This window comes from Neofelis nebulosa, chromosome 9 (genome assembly GCF_028018385.1).
Source record: "Neofelis nebulosa isolate mNeoNeb1 chromosome 9, mNeoNeb1.pri, whole genome shotgun sequence".
Lineage (NCBI taxonomy): Eukaryota > Metazoa > Chordata > Mammalia > Carnivora > Felidae > Neofelis > Neofelis nebulosa.
In genome coordinates, this window is record NC_080790.1 from 129,338,058 (window position 1) to 129,354,892 (window position 16,835).

The following is a 16,835-nucleotide window of genomic DNA, read 5'->3' on the forward strand; positions in this document are numbered from 1 at the left end:
AGTCATCCCTCCTTATGACTATATACTGGGTCTTGACATCAAAAAGAAATATATCCAAAATATTATTCTACATTCTGGCCACAACACTTCCAACTTCTGTGTTCCATGACTCACTAAGACTATTCTTCTAGCTAATCAGAACTCCAATCTATTTACCCATCTAGTTTCTCTCCTTCCATCAACTTTCTCCACCTTTCATATCTTTCTGTATTCAGCAAAATGTTATGGCCCATCATTTCAAAAACACTCTTTCCAGTACCCTAAATTCCCATGACCATCTGCATTTTGATTGTACCTGTTGATCAAAATTCCACCTACTTGCTTTGTCAGTGTCTATTTTTTAAAATTTGTTTAATGTTTTTTTAAACTTATTTTTTAGAGAGAGAGAGAGCAAGCAGGGGTGGGGCAGAGAGAGAGGGAGACACAGAATCGGAAACAGGCTCCAGGCTCTGAGCTGTCAGCACAGAGTCTGATGCGGGGCTCGAACCCACAAACCGTGAGATCATGACCTGAACCAAAGTTGGATACTTAACCAACTGAGCCACCCAGTATCTATTTGAAAAATTCACTCATCTTCCCAAAACAAAAACAATAGCCCACCTATATCTGAAACAATCTTCTTGCTGTTGCCGTAGGAATGGTTGGTGTCTCTCCTATCCAAACCAATCCTTATCTCCTCCTCTGCTTCATATAAACCTTACACTCCCAAGGATTCATTTTCTCTTCTGGATATCTAAGCGTTAGCTCTCAACTATATTCTTCCAATTTTTTTTTTTAATTTTTTTTCAACGTTTTTTATTTATTTTTGGGACAGAGGGAGACAGAGCATGAACGGGGGAGGGGCAGAGAGAGAGGGAGCCACAGAATCGGAAACAGGCTCCAGGCTCCGAGCCATCGGCCCAGAGCCTGACGCGGGGCTCGAACTCACGGACCGCGAGATCGTGACCTGGCTGAAGTCGGATGCTTAACCGACTGCACCACCCAGGCGCCCCCCAATTTTTATTTAAACATTCTCAAGTCTTTCTTATCTGAAAAACAAAACCCAAACAGGCAAATGTCTTAATTTCATTGTATCTCCAGCTCCATCCCATTTTCTTCCTTCCCTTCTCACAGCCAAACTTACTGAAAGGTTTACCAACACTTTGTTAAAACATTACTAAGTCCAGTGAGCATGTTCACATGTCTTGTTGCTGGATCTTCCACTAGCATTTGACATGGCCCATCACTCTCTTCTAGAATATTCTCCCTCCTGGGCATCTGGACACTACTCTCTGCTAGTTTCTAACCTGTTTCTCTGATCACTCCTTTTAAGGTCTTAAAATGAGACAGAAGAAATTGTTTTAGGGATGCCTGGTGGCTTAGTAGGTTGGGTGTCTGACTCTTGATTTGGCTCAGGTCATGATCTCGTGATTCATGGGATCAAGCTCTGCATCAGGCCTGTGCTGACAGCATGGATCCTGCTTGGGATTCTCTCGCGCACGTGCGCTCTCTCTCTCTCTCTCTCTCAAAATAAATAAATAAACTTACAAAAAAGTTTTTAAAAAAGTGTTTTACAAATCTGAGCACGGTAATTAGTATAGATCGTTAATATTTTCTTGTTAATCATATAAAAAGAGGAATGCATATGGAGCAAAGTTAGAAGGCAGACTGGAAAAGGAGAGTGATGGTTTTATTGAAATGGTATGATATAGGTGTTATCTTTTGTCTTTCTCAAATTTTCTTTATAGTCTAACAGTGTTTTGTACTATATATTTTTACTTAAGTGTAATTAACAGGCATTAGTAGTGTTTTCACAATAAATATAAATCAAATATATTTTTTAGAAAAAATTTATAATAGCTGTTCTCAGAATGTATGTTGGAGATAGAATGGTAAAGTAGGTGTGGCCATAAGAAGAAATGAGAACAATGCTCTTCTCCTTCAAGGAAGAAGTTTACTGTACCCACAGGTCCTAGAGGGGGATACCCATGTGCCATGTGGAGCCACAGGGGAAGCAGCAAGTGTTGATGGCACCTGGTGGCAGAAGACAGGAAAGAGGGGAAAGGCTGGGTTTAGGACTGTCCAGTTTGAATAATGCCAATGGGCTCTGGGCTGCAGGGGTGCTCTCTAGTTGCCTGTACCTGGCCCTGGGATGATTAGGGCAGAGGAAACACTGGCTTGTTGTGTGCTAGTTTGAGAAGGACAACAAGAGCCACACACTAGAGATTGGTTGGCTTGCATATAAGGGATGTGCTGAGCCCTTTGCTCTGTGTCTCAAAGGAGTAGCCCTGGGGGGAGCAGGCTCTCCTACTGACAAGTTTTTAAGATGTCGAAACACAAAATACCAATTTTTTTTTTTTTTAAAGCATGATTAATACACCACCTTCCAGGGTCACCTGGGTGGCTCAGTTGGTGAAGCATCCGCCTTTTGATTTCGGCTCAGGTCATGATCTCATGGTTCGTGAGTTCGAGCCCCACATCAGGCTCCACACTGACAGTGCAGAGCCTGCTTGGGATTCTCTCTCTCCCCCTCTCTCTGCTTCTCTCCCTCTCTCTCTCAAAATAAATAAATAAACTTAAAAAAAAATACAACACCTTCCAGGAAACTTCACTACTCTTTTAGATGTTGACCCCGTATTTTCCATCACATATGAGAAGGAAGGATAATGCTTAGTTACAAGGCAGACAGACACTGCATGAACCAAGCATATTACCTCACAGCTGCAGCCGTTGCATGCCCAGATCAAAGACTATGGACAGTATTACTTAGATAGAATGCCCTCTATATTTAAAAGAATAGCATTACCCAAAGCAAACAAAGTAAACCAGTAAAGCAAAAGCTTTTGCAGGGTGTGGGCACTAACTGCGCTTCTCATAGGGACCAGCCGGCTTGACAAGTTTTTGTTTATAAACCCTAGGAGAATGCAAAAGGAAGTAATTGCTAGTGGGATGGGAGAAGGAACAGCTCTTGGATTTCACCAGCACTTAGGAGAAAAGAGGGAGAATTGTGGCTCAGTTGACGTTGTGATAAAGGATTGTCATGGTAAGGAGCTCAGGTTTTGGTCTCAAACGGACTTGGATTCAAATCCTGCATTGGCCACTCATTGGCTTCTTTGGACAAGTCAATTAATAATAATAAATAACCTTTACAAAGCACTAATGATATGTCAGGCACTGTTGTAAATGCTTTATATGTATTAATTTATTTAACCCCCTCAACTATCTTATGTGGTAGGTACTATAATTTCCTCCATTTTATGAATGCATAAACTGAGGCACAGAGTAATTAAGTCAGTTGCCCAAGATCAACACACATGTATTAAGCGAAGGAGCTGTTTCCAAAAGAGCTGGCCGTGTATCTCATATCCTTCTAGTCAATAACTTTTCCCACTTGAGTTAAGCAGTGCTGGTTTCTGAGCTCTAAGTGATACAACAGTTTACAAGGGTTTTTATGAATGTTGTCACACACGTATGAATTTTGTGCCAAATAAATTGTAAATATCATTTATACTCTAGGATTATAAGGAAGATTGTGAAATGAAGAAAATATAGTTAATTGTGAAAGTATGAAACTTCTTTGGAGGGGCACCTGGGTGGCTCAGAGGGTTAAGCATCTGACTCTTGATTTCGACTCAGGTCATGATCTCATGGTTTGTGAGTTTGAGCCCTGTGTTAGGCTCCACATTGTCAGTGCGGAGCCTGCTTGGAATTTTCTTTTTCTCTTTCCCCTGCTCCCCAAAATAAATAAATAAGCTTAAAAAAAACAAAAACAAGAAACCTCATTGGGAATTAGTATGTGAATTTTTTAAAACAATCTCAAACTTGGGGCACCTGAGTGGTTCAGTTGGTTAGGTGACTGACTCTTGATTTCACCTCAGCTTCTCATGGTTCATGAGTTTGAGCCCCTCATCAGGCTCTGTACTGACAGTGTAGAGCCTGCCTGTGATTCTCTGTCTCATTCTCTCTCTGCCTCCCTCTCTCTCTCTCTCTCAAAAATAAATAAACATTTTTAAAAATATATACTTCCTTTAAAAATAATAAATAAATAAAACAACCTCAAACTTACAAACAGGTTATAAATACGGCTCTGATAGGTGTTTTTGTTTTTTGGGTTTTGTTTGTGCTGAACCATTTGAGACTAAATGCTGACTTGTTACCTCATCACCTTCAAATACTTTAGCGTGTATTTCCTACAAGGGATTTCTTCGTAATACAACCATCAAAATAAGAAAATTAACATGATAGAATACCATTGTTCAATCCTCGGCCAACTCATCAAGTGTCGCGGGTTTGTCCAATAATGTCCTTTGCAGCGAAGAGTTTTTTGCATTTAAGTTGTTCTGCCTCTTTAGTCTCTTTCAATCTGGAGCAGTTCTTTGGTCTTTCCTCAACTTTCTTGTCCTTGACACTTTTGAAGGTTGAAGGCCAGTTATTTTGCGCCATATTCTTCCATTTGGGTTTAGCAGAGGTTTCTTCGCAATTAGATTCAGGTTATGCATCTTTGGCAGAAAAATCAAACATCAACGATGCTGTGTTCTCATTACATCCAGTCAGGTGGCACATGATTGTGATTTGTCCCTTTGATAATGGTGTTCGCTTTGCTCAATTGATTAAGGTAACGTCTGCCAATCTTCACATCTGTATACTTACTCTTTTTCCTTTTACTTATTAGGTATTTTGTAAAAAGGTACTTTGAAACTAGGTAAATGTCCTATTCCTATCACACTTTCAATTTCTTTATTTTTCTCTTATTCAGTGGGTTATAATTTATTACTCTATCTATCTATCTATCTTTAATTGAGATGCAATTCACCTACCATAAAATTCGCTCCTTTAAAAAAAAAATTCACCCTTTTAAAGTGTACAATTCAAGGGTGCCCTGGTGGCTCAGTTGGTTGAACGTCCGACTCTTGATCTCGGCTCAGGTTATGATCTCACAGTCTGTGGGATGGAGCCCCGTGTTGGGATCTACATTGACAACACAGAGCCTCCTTGGGATTCTCTCTCTCCCTTTCTCTCTGCCCCTCCCAACTTTTCCTCTTTCTTTCTCTCTCTAAATAAATAAATAAATAAACTTAAAAAAATACAGTATACAATTTAGCAGGTTTTAGTATATTCTTAAAGTTGTATGACCATCACCACTATCTAATTCTAGAACAATTTCATCATCCCGAAAACAAATGCATTAACATCCATTCTTTCCTCTCCCTAGCCACTGACGACCACTAATTTGCTTTCTGTCTCTGGGCATTTGCCTATGCTGGCCCTTTTATACAAATAGAATCATAAAATACGTGGCTGGCTTCTTTCACTTAGCATAAAGTTTTCCAGGTCCATCCATATTGTGGTGTGTGTCAGTACTTTATTTTTTTTTTTAATAACTTTGTTTTATTTTTTATTTTTTTTAAATTTACATCTAAATTAGTTAGCATATAGTGCAACAATGATTTCAGGAGTAGATTCCTTAGTGTCCCTTACCAATTTAGCCCATCGCCCCTCCCACAACCCCTCCAGTAACCCTCTGTTCTCCATATTTTTGAGTCTCTTCTGTTTCGCCCCCTCCCTGTTTTTATATTATGTTTGTGTCCCTTCCCTTATGTTCATCTGTTTTGTCTCTTAAAGTCCTCATATGAGGGAAGTCATACGATTTTTGTCTTTCTCTGACTGACTAATTTCACTCAGCCTAATACCCTCCAGTTCCATGCATGTAGTTGCAGATGGCAAAATTTCACTCTTTTTGATTGCCGAGTAATACTCCATTGTATATATATACCACATCTTCTTTCTCCATTCATCCATCAATGGACATTTGGGCTCTTTCCATACTTTGGCTATTGTTGATAGTACTGCTATAAACATGGGGGTGCATGTGTCCCTTCGAAACAGCACACCTGTATCTCTTGGATAAATACCTAGTAGTGCAATTGCTGGGTCGTAGGGTAGTTGTATTTTTAGTTTTTTGAGAACCTCCATAATGTTTTCCAGAGTGGCTGCACCAGCCTGCATTCCCAAGTACTTTATTTTTTTTTAATTGGCAATTAATATTCCTGTATAAGTAACACATATATAATGGGGCATCTGGCTGGTTCAGTTGATGGAGTGTGCGACTCTTGATCTCAGCATTGTTGAGTTCAAGACCCACATTGGATGTAGAGATGCCTTTAAAAAATAAATTAAAATGTATAGTATATAGTATACATACATCACATTTTATTTATTCATTTATCAAATGATAGACATTTGTGTTGTTTCTATTTTGGGCTATCATGAGTAATGCAACTATGAACATTCAGGTACAAGTTTTTGTGTGGCTATATGTTTTTAATTCTCTTGGGCATATACCTAGAGGTGGAATTTGGGGGTCATATGGTAACTCTATGTTTAACTTTTTGAGGAAATGCCAAACTGTTTTCCAAAGTGGCTGCACCATTTCACATTCCCACCAACAGCACATGAAGGTTTCAATTTCTCTGCACTCTTGCCAACAGTTGTTATTATCTATTTTTTTTTTATTATAGTTGACCCTTGAACATTAGGGACAGTGACCCCCCACACACAGTTGAAAATCTGCACATAATTTTTGGCTCCACCAAAGCATAACTACTCATAGCCTACTATTGACTGGAAGCCTTACTGATAACATAGTTACTTAATACATATTCTGTATGTTATATATACACTGCATTCTTACAATAAAGTAAACTGGAGAAGAGAAAATGTTATTAAGAAAATCATAAGAGGGGCACCTGGGTGGCGCAGTCGGTTAAGCGTCCGACTTCAGCCAGGTCATGATCTCGCGGTCCATGAGTTCGAGCCCCGCGTCAGGCTCTGGGCTGATGGCTCGGAGCCTGGAGCCTGTTTCCGATTCTGTGTCTCCCTCTCTCTCTGCCCCTCCCCCGTTCATGCTCTGTCTCTCTCTGTCCCAAAAATAAATAAAAAACGTTGAAAAAAAAAATTAAAAAAAAAAAAAAAAAGAAAAGAAAATCATAAGAAAGAGAAAATAGGGGCTCCTGGCTAACTCAGTTGGTAAAGCATGGGACTCTTGATCTCAGGGTCACAAGTTCAAGCCCCACGTTGGGTGTAGAGCTTATGTTTAAAAAAAGAAGAAGAGGGTGGCTCATTCGGTTGAACTTCCAACTTTGGCTCAGGTCATGATCTCATGGTTCATGGGTTCGAGCCCCGCATCAGGCTATGTGCTGATAGCTCAGAGCCTGGAGCCTGCTTCGGATTCTGTGTCTCCCTTTCTCTCTGCTCCTCCCCTGCTCATGCTCTGTCTTTCTCTATCTCTAAAAAATAAATAAACATAAACAAAAAATTTAAAAAAGATAAAGAAGAGAAAATACATATGTGGTACTCTACTGTATTTGTGGAAAAAAAATCCATGTATAAGTGGACTCATGCAGTTCAAACCTGTGTTGTTCAGGGTCAATTGTGTAGCCATCTTAGTGGGTGTGAAGTGATAGTTCCTCGTGGTTTTTATTTACATTATTTTTATTTTATTTATTTAATTTACATTATTTTATTTATTTATATTTAATTACATTACATTTCCTTACTGATTGGTGATGTTGAGTATCTCTTTGCCCTGATAAACTCAAACAGGCTCTTTCTGATCTTTCAGGTCTCAGAGTAGACATCATCCCCTCATAAGGGCCTTCCCTAAGTCTTCACTGCAGTGATAGGATCCTTCTATAAATGTTTCTAGTTCTTTCCCCTCTCTGCATGTTAGGTAAGAAGGTACTTTCCTGCCCCCCTTGACACTGGGTGTGGCTATATGACTTAATTTGACCAATGAAAGGTGAACAGAAGGGAAATGTGTCATTTCTGGGCAAAGGATCTAAGAAGCAGTTCACTTGTTGCCATAATCCCCTTCTTGCTGCTTCAGTAATGATCAAATTTCACATTGAGGTGAAGCCTGGGCCTATGAGTAATTATAATAAGCAGACTTTGATGAGTTTGGCAGTGCCTCCCAAATTTAAACATACAGTTAAAACATATGAGCCAAGGGGCACCTGGGTGGCTCAGTCGGTTGAGCAACTGACTCCAGCTCAGGTCATGATCTTGCGGTTTGTGAGTTCAAGCCCCACATCGGGCTCTGTGCTGACAGCTCGGAGCCTGGAGCCTGCTTCAGATTCTGTGTCTCCCTCTCACTCTGCCCCTCCCCCACTCATGCTCTGTCTCGGAAATAAATAAACATCAAAAAATTAAAAAATATAAAAAATAAAACATATGACCCAATAATTTCATTCGTAGTACCCAAGAAATTTAAATAAATATGTCTTCCCCCAAATGGGTTCATGTATGTTCATAGCAATATCATTCATAATAGCCAAAAAAAAAAAAAAAAGGAAACAACCTGAATGCCCATCATCTGATAAATGAACAAAATGTGGCATATCCATATAATGGAATATTATTTAGCCACATATAAAAGAATGGAGTACTGTGCATGCTATAACATGGATGCTCCTGGAAAACATGTTACGAGAAAGAAACTAGTCACATATTGTATAATTCCATTTACATAAGTTTTCTAGAACAGGCAAATACATGGAGACAAAAAGTAGATTCATGGTTGCCTAGGGCTGAGTGTGTGTGTGTGAAAATTGGGGATGATAGTTAAAGAGTATGGGGCTTCTCTTGGGCTTTCATTTGATGAAAATGTTCTAAAATTGATTTGGTGATGTTGCTTTAAGTGGCTGGGAAACATGGTATATGAATTGTATCTCAATAAAACTTACAAAAATTAGGGTATTGATGTACTTCACAAGGCTATTATGAGAATTAAATCAGTCAATGTGCATAAATCATAGAATAATGTTTAAAACATAAGTGCTCAAAGGGCGCCTGGGTGGCTCAGTTGGTTAAGCATCTGACTTCAGCTCAGGTCATGATCTCACAACTTGTGAGTTCAAGCCCCACATTGGGCTCTGTGCTGACAGCTCAGAGCCTGGAGCCTGCTTTAGATTCTGTGTCTCCTCTTTCTCTGCCCCTTCCCTGCTCACGCTCTCTCTTTCTCTCTCTCTCTCTCTCTCTCTTTCAAAAATAAACAAACATTAAAAAAATTAAAAATATATTTAAAAAAACATAAGTGCTCAAGAAGGCTTATATTGTTAATATTTCCTTGAGACACCTGATGTCTTTTCTTTCTTTCTTTCTTTCTTTCTTTCTTTCTTTCTTTCTTTCTTTCTTTCTTTTCTTCTTTCTTTCTAAATTTTATTTTTAAGTAATCTCTATATCCATCTTGGGGCTCGAACTCACAACCCTGAGATTAAGAGTTGCACATTCCACTAACTGAACAGCCAGGTGCCCCATACCTGATGCCTCTAATCTGATTTCAACAGTCATCTGTTTCTTACAATAAAATGATTTCTAATTAAGACCACAGCCAAAAGCAAAATTGCACCATGACTGTAACTTGTTTTAAGAAAGATTAAGACAGGAGCACCTGGGTGGCTCAGTTAACCGTCCAGCTCTTGATCTCAGCACAGGTCTTGATCTCAGGGTCGTGAGTTCAAGTCCTGCATTGGGCTCTGCACTGGCTGTGAAGCCTACTTAAAAAAAGGAAAAAAAAAAAGATGAAGACATTATAGGGTAGAAACAAAAATGAGACAAGTATAATAAAATCAATACAGTGAATTTATACAGATGCATATATTTTATTTGAATGCATAGAAGGAAGGGACGATGAATCAATTAGGATTAGATGTGGTTGCATGTGACAACAAAACAAAACAGGGTTTAAACAACACAGAAGATCATTTGGCTTCATTCATAAATGAAGTCTAGGTTGGTAGTTCAAGACCTATATGAGATTTTTGTTCCATAAAGACCTTAGTAACGCGTGCTCCTTCTACCTACTGGTCAGCTATCCTCACCCTCCTGGTCCAAGATGGCAGCTAGCGTGGCAGCCATTTTGTCCAAATCTGTTCCCACTTTGGAGCCTGTGCACCTATTCTTTCTTCCTAGAAATCTCACTGAGTGCCTCTTGCCCCAACTTTGGTTCTCAGCTTTGGAACATGGTCACCTCTCCACAGCTGACTATCCTGACCACATGTCCCACTCCCTCTTACCAACCTGCAGTCTTTCCTTCATCTCACTTATCACCTGTCTGTATTGGTTCTATTACCTACTAAAGGTGTGACCTTGGGCAAATTCCTTTATCTCCCTGTGCTCATTTTCTCTACCTGTAAAATGGGGATATAATAGCACCAACAGGAAGGTTACATGAAGGTTCAAATTCATGAGAATGGTTAACCCTGAACACGGCGAAGGAAACGAGATGGCATTATCCCCAGTGTCTGTTTTTGTTCCAGAACATATGAAGATATTATGTTAGTAAGCTGACCTTAAGTCGGTGCCACTGTTTGGTAGTAGAATATTGCTCAATATTAATTATTAACATCCATCTTGACTCCCTGAGAATAAAGTCAGTTAGAAACTCTGTGCTGAATTGGATGGGAAGACTGATTTCTCCTAAACACAGCTCAAGTTCCGGTGTTGATATCAGGCGCCTCCCTCCCAGAAGGAAAATAAGTCTTTTTTTCCAGCCTGAGCTTCTTAGACTCAGGTTTGGAGAAGAGATAAGGAATTAGATGAAATTGTCTCAGTCAGTTGCATATGTCCGACTCTTGATATTGGCTCAGGTCATGATCCTGCAGCCAGTCGTGGGATTGAGCCCCATGTTGGGAATCTCTCTCTCCCTCTCTCTCTCTGCCTCTCCCCTGCTCACATGCCTTGCCCTTTCTCTCTCTCTCTCTCTCTCTCTCAAAATAAATAAACATTTTTAAAAATATGTATTTTTTTTTAATTTTTTTTTTTAACGTTTATTTATTTTTGAGACAGGGAGAGACAGAGCATGAACAGGGGAGGGTCAGAGAGAGGGAGACACAGAATATGAAGCAGGCTCCAGGCTCTGAGCTGTCAGCACAGAGCCCGACGCGGGGCTAGAACTCACGGACCACGAGATCGTGACCTGAGCCGAAGTCGGCCGCCTAACTGACTGAGCCACCCAGGCGCCCCAAAAATATGTATTTTAGACAAGTGCAGCAAATCTCCAAAGCTCTTGACATCTTTGACCACCAAGCATCTCACATGTGTCTTGCTCATTCTTGGGCAAGGTTGTCAAGGTTTCTACATCTACCCGAATCTTATCATTTGCAAATCACATAGGGGAATTAAGATGTAAAGACAGCCTGGATTTGGCACCATCTAATAACAAAGCTGCAACCCTTGCAGCAGCATTCATGATCCAGGGAGATGCTCAACACTCACGGAATGTAGTCACGTGGTACCAGGATGTAAGTCAATGCTAAACATACTTTGTGCCATGACAAGTCCAAACAGATCCTTGCGGCATGCTGGGAAGGACAAGATCTTATCTGTAGGTGGAAAGAATCATGATTGGGTTGCTAAAGGGAGCTGCATTTTCAGAGAAGTTTTATTTCCTTGGGAACATTGTACTAGCCCTCCTGCGAACACAGGTGTCTCTTTAAAAATCGCCTTAGATCTGATACATCATTTTATCATTTATTTTATTCATATTGTATTTTTCCCTTCAGATTGGAAAGAGTGGCAATACTTTTTTACCCTCTGATTAGTTTTTTAAATGCTTATTTATTTTTAGGAGAGAGACAGAGACAGACCATGAGCGGGAGAGGGGCAGAGAGAGAGGAAGACACAGAATCAGAAGCAGGCTCCAGGCTCTGAGCTGTCCACACAGGGCCTGATGCAGGGTTTGAACTCACAAACTGTGAGATCATGACCTGAGCCGAAGTCAGATGCTTAACCGACTGAGCCACCCAGGCACCCCTTTCCCCTCTGATTAGTTTTAAATATATGGTTAGTGTTTTTAAAAATCAAGTATTAGATGGGGCGCCTGGGTGGCTGAGTCAATTAAGCATCCAACTTCGGCTCGGGTCATGATCTTGTGGTTCCTGAGTTTGAGGCCATGTCTGGCAAAGCCTGGAGCCTGCTTCGGATTCTGTGTCTCCCTCTCTCTCTGCCCCTCCCCCGCTCATGCTCTGTCTCTCTCACTCTCAAAAATGAATAAATGTTAAAAAAATTTTTTTTTAAAATCATGTATTAGGGAGGAGCGCCTGGGTGCTCAATCCATCTCAGGTGATGATCTCACGGTTTGTGAGTTCAGTTTGAGCCCCTCTTTGGGCTCTGTGCTGATAGTGCGGAGCCTGCTTGGAAGTCTCTCTCCCTTCCTCTCTCCCAGCCCCTCCCCCACTCTCTCTCAAAATAAATAAATAAAGTTTAAAAAAAGCACACACTAGGGAAAATTAAAAGAAGCAACTAAAAATCATCTATAATTTCACCTTCCAGATATAATTGTGGCTAACATTTTAGTGTTATGTACCTCTTGACTGTAACAGAAATTTCCTATTTTCTCAATAGCTGTTATCCACTTTTTCCTTAGCAGTAAAACTCTAGATGTTTAGTTGGGTCTATAGCTGCTCAGAATAAAATCTATATTTGCCAGCCTCTTTGCCCACAGAGTAGGTCCTGGCCATGAGATGGAAGCAGAAGTTGTCTGTATGACTTCCAGGAAGTGTGATTAAGGAGAGAATATGAGTTCTTCTTTCCCTGCCCCTTCCTTCATGTTTGCTGGAATGAGGCCTGATGGCTGGAGTTTCAGCAGCCATTTTGGACAGTGTAGTAGAAGCCATGTGATGATGATGTGGACCAAGAGGATAGAAGGAGTCTGGGTCACCCTATCTGCCCTTTTATCAAAAGAGAAATCAACTTTGAATTTCTTTGATTCAGTACACATTCACCAAGTTTGGCAGTAAATCTAATGTCCACTCTTTCGGGGGGCTCTTTCCCATCTCTTGGAATCACCTAAACAAAACAAAATAATAAGAACCCAGCTTCCCATAATACAATAAAACTGGGGAGGCACCTGGGTCACTCAGTCAATTAAGCGTCCGACTTCGGCTTAGGTCATGATCTTACAGTTCATGAGTTGGAGCCCTGCCTCCGGCTCACTGCTGTCAGCTCAGAGCCTGCTTTGGATCCTCTGTTCCCCTCTCTCTCTGCCCTTTCCATGCTCATGCTCTGTCTCTGAAAAATTAATAAACATTAAAAAAAAGGAATAAAGAAAATTGGGATAGGCCCTTTAGTTTTCTGCTCAATGATCACTGCTGATTTGCTCAGAGACTGAGTCCAAAACCACGTCCTGTTAGAGTTAGATGGCACTCCTCTTAGCAACCACTTCCTTTGCACCAAGTCTGTCCAAGCGTGGACTACTCTCAAGAGACTTGCTGCTTCCCAGGGTGCTACAGGAGTGAGAGGTGTAGGTCTTAACTATTCAGAAATTCAACACCTTCTGCCCTTCCAGGCTAGCTGCCATGAATATTTGTTATAATAATGGCTGCTCAACATCCTTGGACTCCTTCCCCTTCCAGTGTTGGGGAACATCCCATCTTATCAAGTCATGCTTCTCTAAGACTGAGACTAGATAATGACTTTCTCAGGGTCTCTGCAGCTAGAGTGACCTAGCTAGTCTATGACCTAGACTCTGCCAATCAGAGGCATCAGTGCCAGTCTTCAATAGGAAGCAGAGAGCCACGGTTGGAATCCACTCTAGCCAGCATGGCAGGAGAAACTCTCAGCTTCAGAGGCTGCAGTGGCCTCTGGTCTTATGGGCAGAGGATAAATCACAATGTCTAGAAGCAGCAGTAGTGTCTTGAACAAAGGAGATCTGTGGAGTGATTTGGTCATTGTTTCCGGATATAACCTTCAGGTCTGGAGATTATCAACCTATCTCATCCCTCTAGAGATATCTATAGCTATATAGGGAGATATCTATGTAGATACGGACATAGAGAAAGAGACAGAGGGAGGGCGAGAGAGAGAGAGAGAGAGAGAGAGAGAGAGAGAGAGAGAGAGAGAGAGAGATTGTATGGAATTGGCTCATGCCATTATGGAGCAAGCAAATCCAATATTTGTAGAGCCAATGTCCCAGTTCAAGTCTGAAGGTTGGGAGTTGCCATAGAATCAGGAAGTGTTGATTCCAGTTCAAAAAAGGCCATCAGACAGGAAGAATACTTTCTTACTCAGTGAAGAGTCAGTCTTTTATTCTAATCAGGTCTTCGACTGCTTGGATGAGGCTCTCTCACCTTATGGAGGTCAATCTTTTACTCAGCCTAATGATTAAATGTTAATCTCTCTCTTATATTTAAAAAAATTTTTTTAATGCTTATTTATTTATTTTGAGAGAGAGAGAAAGAGAGAAAGCATGAGTGGGGGAGAGTCAGAGAGAAAGGGAGAGAGAGAATCCCAAGTAGGCTCCACACTGCCAGTGCAGAGCCCGAGGTGGGGCTCGATCCCATGAACCTTGATATCATGGCCTGAGCTGAAATCAGGAGTCGGATGCTCAACTGACTGAGCCACTCAGGCACCCCTAAATGTTAATCTCATCCAAAAACACACTTAGAGAAACACCCAAGATAATGTTTGACCAAATATCTGGACATCTTATGGTCCAGTCAAGTTGACATGATATTAACCATCACACTGCCCCATAAAGAACTCCCTGGGATTGATTTAGTTGTTTGTATTCAACTTAAATAGCCTATACCCCTTTCCTGTGTTAAGGAATCTGTATCTCCACAGAAGCATTCTTCTCAAAACCTTCTTCTCATAACCTTGATGACAAATACCTCTATGGCTTTCACCTCTGGTCTCTTCAATTTCACCTTCCTTGATGGGCCTGAAGTTTAGCTTCCCCTTCTTTCAGTTGGTAAGTCCACAGCAGCAAAAAGCACAAAATCTGATTATTTTCTTAATAGTTCACCCATCAGATTCCATCTTACCATATGTGATGCTTTCTTGGGGTGCCTGGTTGGCTCAGTCAGCAGAGCATGCAGCTCTTGATCTTGAGGTTGTAGGTTCGAGCCCCATGTTGGGTGTAGAGATTATTTTTTAAAAAGTCTAAAATAAAAAAGCATTTATAATCTGATTTCTTAAGATATTTTAGATAATTCTTTGTCAGCATACATGAAGCTACATACATTTTAATGGCTACAGTTTTCCATTGTAGGAATGTGACACAATTGAGTGAACTATTTCTTCTGTTTTTTTTTTCTTTTTCTTTCTTCCTCCCTCCCTCCCTCCCTCCCTCTCTTCCTTCCTTCCTTCCTTCCTTCCTTCCTTCCTTCCTTCCTTCCTTCCTTCCTTCCTTCCTTCCTCTTTCTTCCTTCCTTCCTTCCTTTCTTTCTTTCTTTCTTTCTTTCTTTCTTTCTTTCTTTCCTTCTTTCCTTCTTTCTTTCTGGCTCTGCATCCAGCATAGAGCCCAATGTGGGCTTGAACTCATGACCCTGAGATCAAGACCTGAGCTGAGATTAACAGTTAGGCACTTGGGGCTCCTGAGTGGCTCAGTCAGCTAAGCGTCTGACTTCAGGTCATGATCTAGAGGTTTGTGAGTTCGAGCCTCGTGTTAGGCTCTGTGCTGACAGCTCAGAGCCTGGAGCCTGCTTTGGATTCCGTGTCTCCCTCTCTCTCTGCCCCTCCCCTGCTTGTACTCTGTCTCTCTCTCTCTTTCTCAGAAATAAATAAACATTAAAAAAATTAAAAAAAAAAAAAAAAGAGACACTTAACCAACTGAGCCACCCAGGTGCCCCTGAATGATTTCTTTGCTGATACACATTTGGATCATTTACAAATTTTTCACTAGAAACAGTGCTTTGATGTACATATGATTGTGTGTACTTGTCTGGATTACTTTTGGCTTGTATGTCAAAGTTCAGTTATGAGACAGAAACTATAGTAGTTATTTTAACAGAAAAAATTGAATGTAAAGAATTATTTGGGGTGCCTGGGTGGCTCAACCGGTTAAGCGTCCGACTTCAGCTCAGGTCATGATCTCGCAGTCTGTGGGTTCAAGCCCCGCGTTGGGTTCTGTGCTGACAGCTCAGAGCCTGGAGCCTGCTTGGGATTCTGTGTCTCCCTCCCTCTCTGTGCCCCGCTCCTGCTCATATTCTGTCTCTCTATCAAAAATAAACATTACAAAATATTATTCAAGGCTCCAAATAACCACAGCAATATTGAGAAAGAACAAAGTTGGAGGCATCATGCTTCCTGATTTTAAACTATGTCACAAAGTATGGTGTGGCATAAAAACAGACACATAGCTCAATGGAACAGAAAGCCCAGAGATAAATCCAGATGTATGTGATCAATTAATGTACAGCAAAGGAGCCAAGGATATACAATGGGGAATCAACAGTCTCTTCAATAAATAATGTTGGGAAAACAGGACAACCACATACAAAAAAATGAAACTGGACCACAATCTCATGCCATACACAAAAATTAACTCACAATGAATTAAAGACTTGAATGGTTAAGACCTGAAACCATAAAACTCCTAAAAGAAAACACAACCAGTAAGCTCCTTGACATTGGTCTTGGTGATGATTTTTTGGATTTGACGCTAAAAGCAAAGGCAACAAAGGCTAAAAAAAAAAAAAAAAAAAAAAAAAAAAAAAAGTGGGACTACACCAATCTAAAAAGCTTCTGTCCAGGGGCACCTGGGTGCTTTAGTCAGTTAAGTGTCTGACTTCGGCTCAGGTCATGGTCTCATGGTTTATGAGTTCGAGCCCCACATTGGGCTCCCTGCTGTCAGCACAGAGCCCACTTTGAATCCTCTGTCCTCCTCACTCTCTGCCCCTACCCCACTTGTCTGACTCAAAGTAAATAAACAAAAACTTAGAAAAAAAAAAAAAAAAAGCTTCTGCCCAGCTGGGGAAACCACTGACAAAATGAAAAGGCCACTTACTGAATGGGAGAAAATATTTTCAAATTATATATCTGATAAGGAGTTAATATCCAAAATACATAAAGAATTC

The 16,835-nt window shown here is 40.7% G+C and overlaps 1 protein-coding gene across 2 annotated transcripts in view; it reads right to left on the minus strand.

Annotated features, from left to right (window-relative positions):
• The window catches only part of STAU1 (staufen double-stranded RNA binding protein 1), an 84,418-nt gene extending 69,521 nt beyond the window's left edge, over positions 1 to 14,897 (minus strand). The window contains exon 1 of one of the 2 annotated variants that reach the window (XM_058685894.1): positions 14,802 to 14,897. The gene's annotated coding sequence lies outside the window, so the exon portion shown is untranslated. The remainder of the gene's footprint in view (positions 1 to 14,801) is intronic. The other variant, XM_058685906.1, reaches the window with a different exon arrangement.
• Positions 14,898 to 16,835: the final 1,938 nt, after the last annotated feature.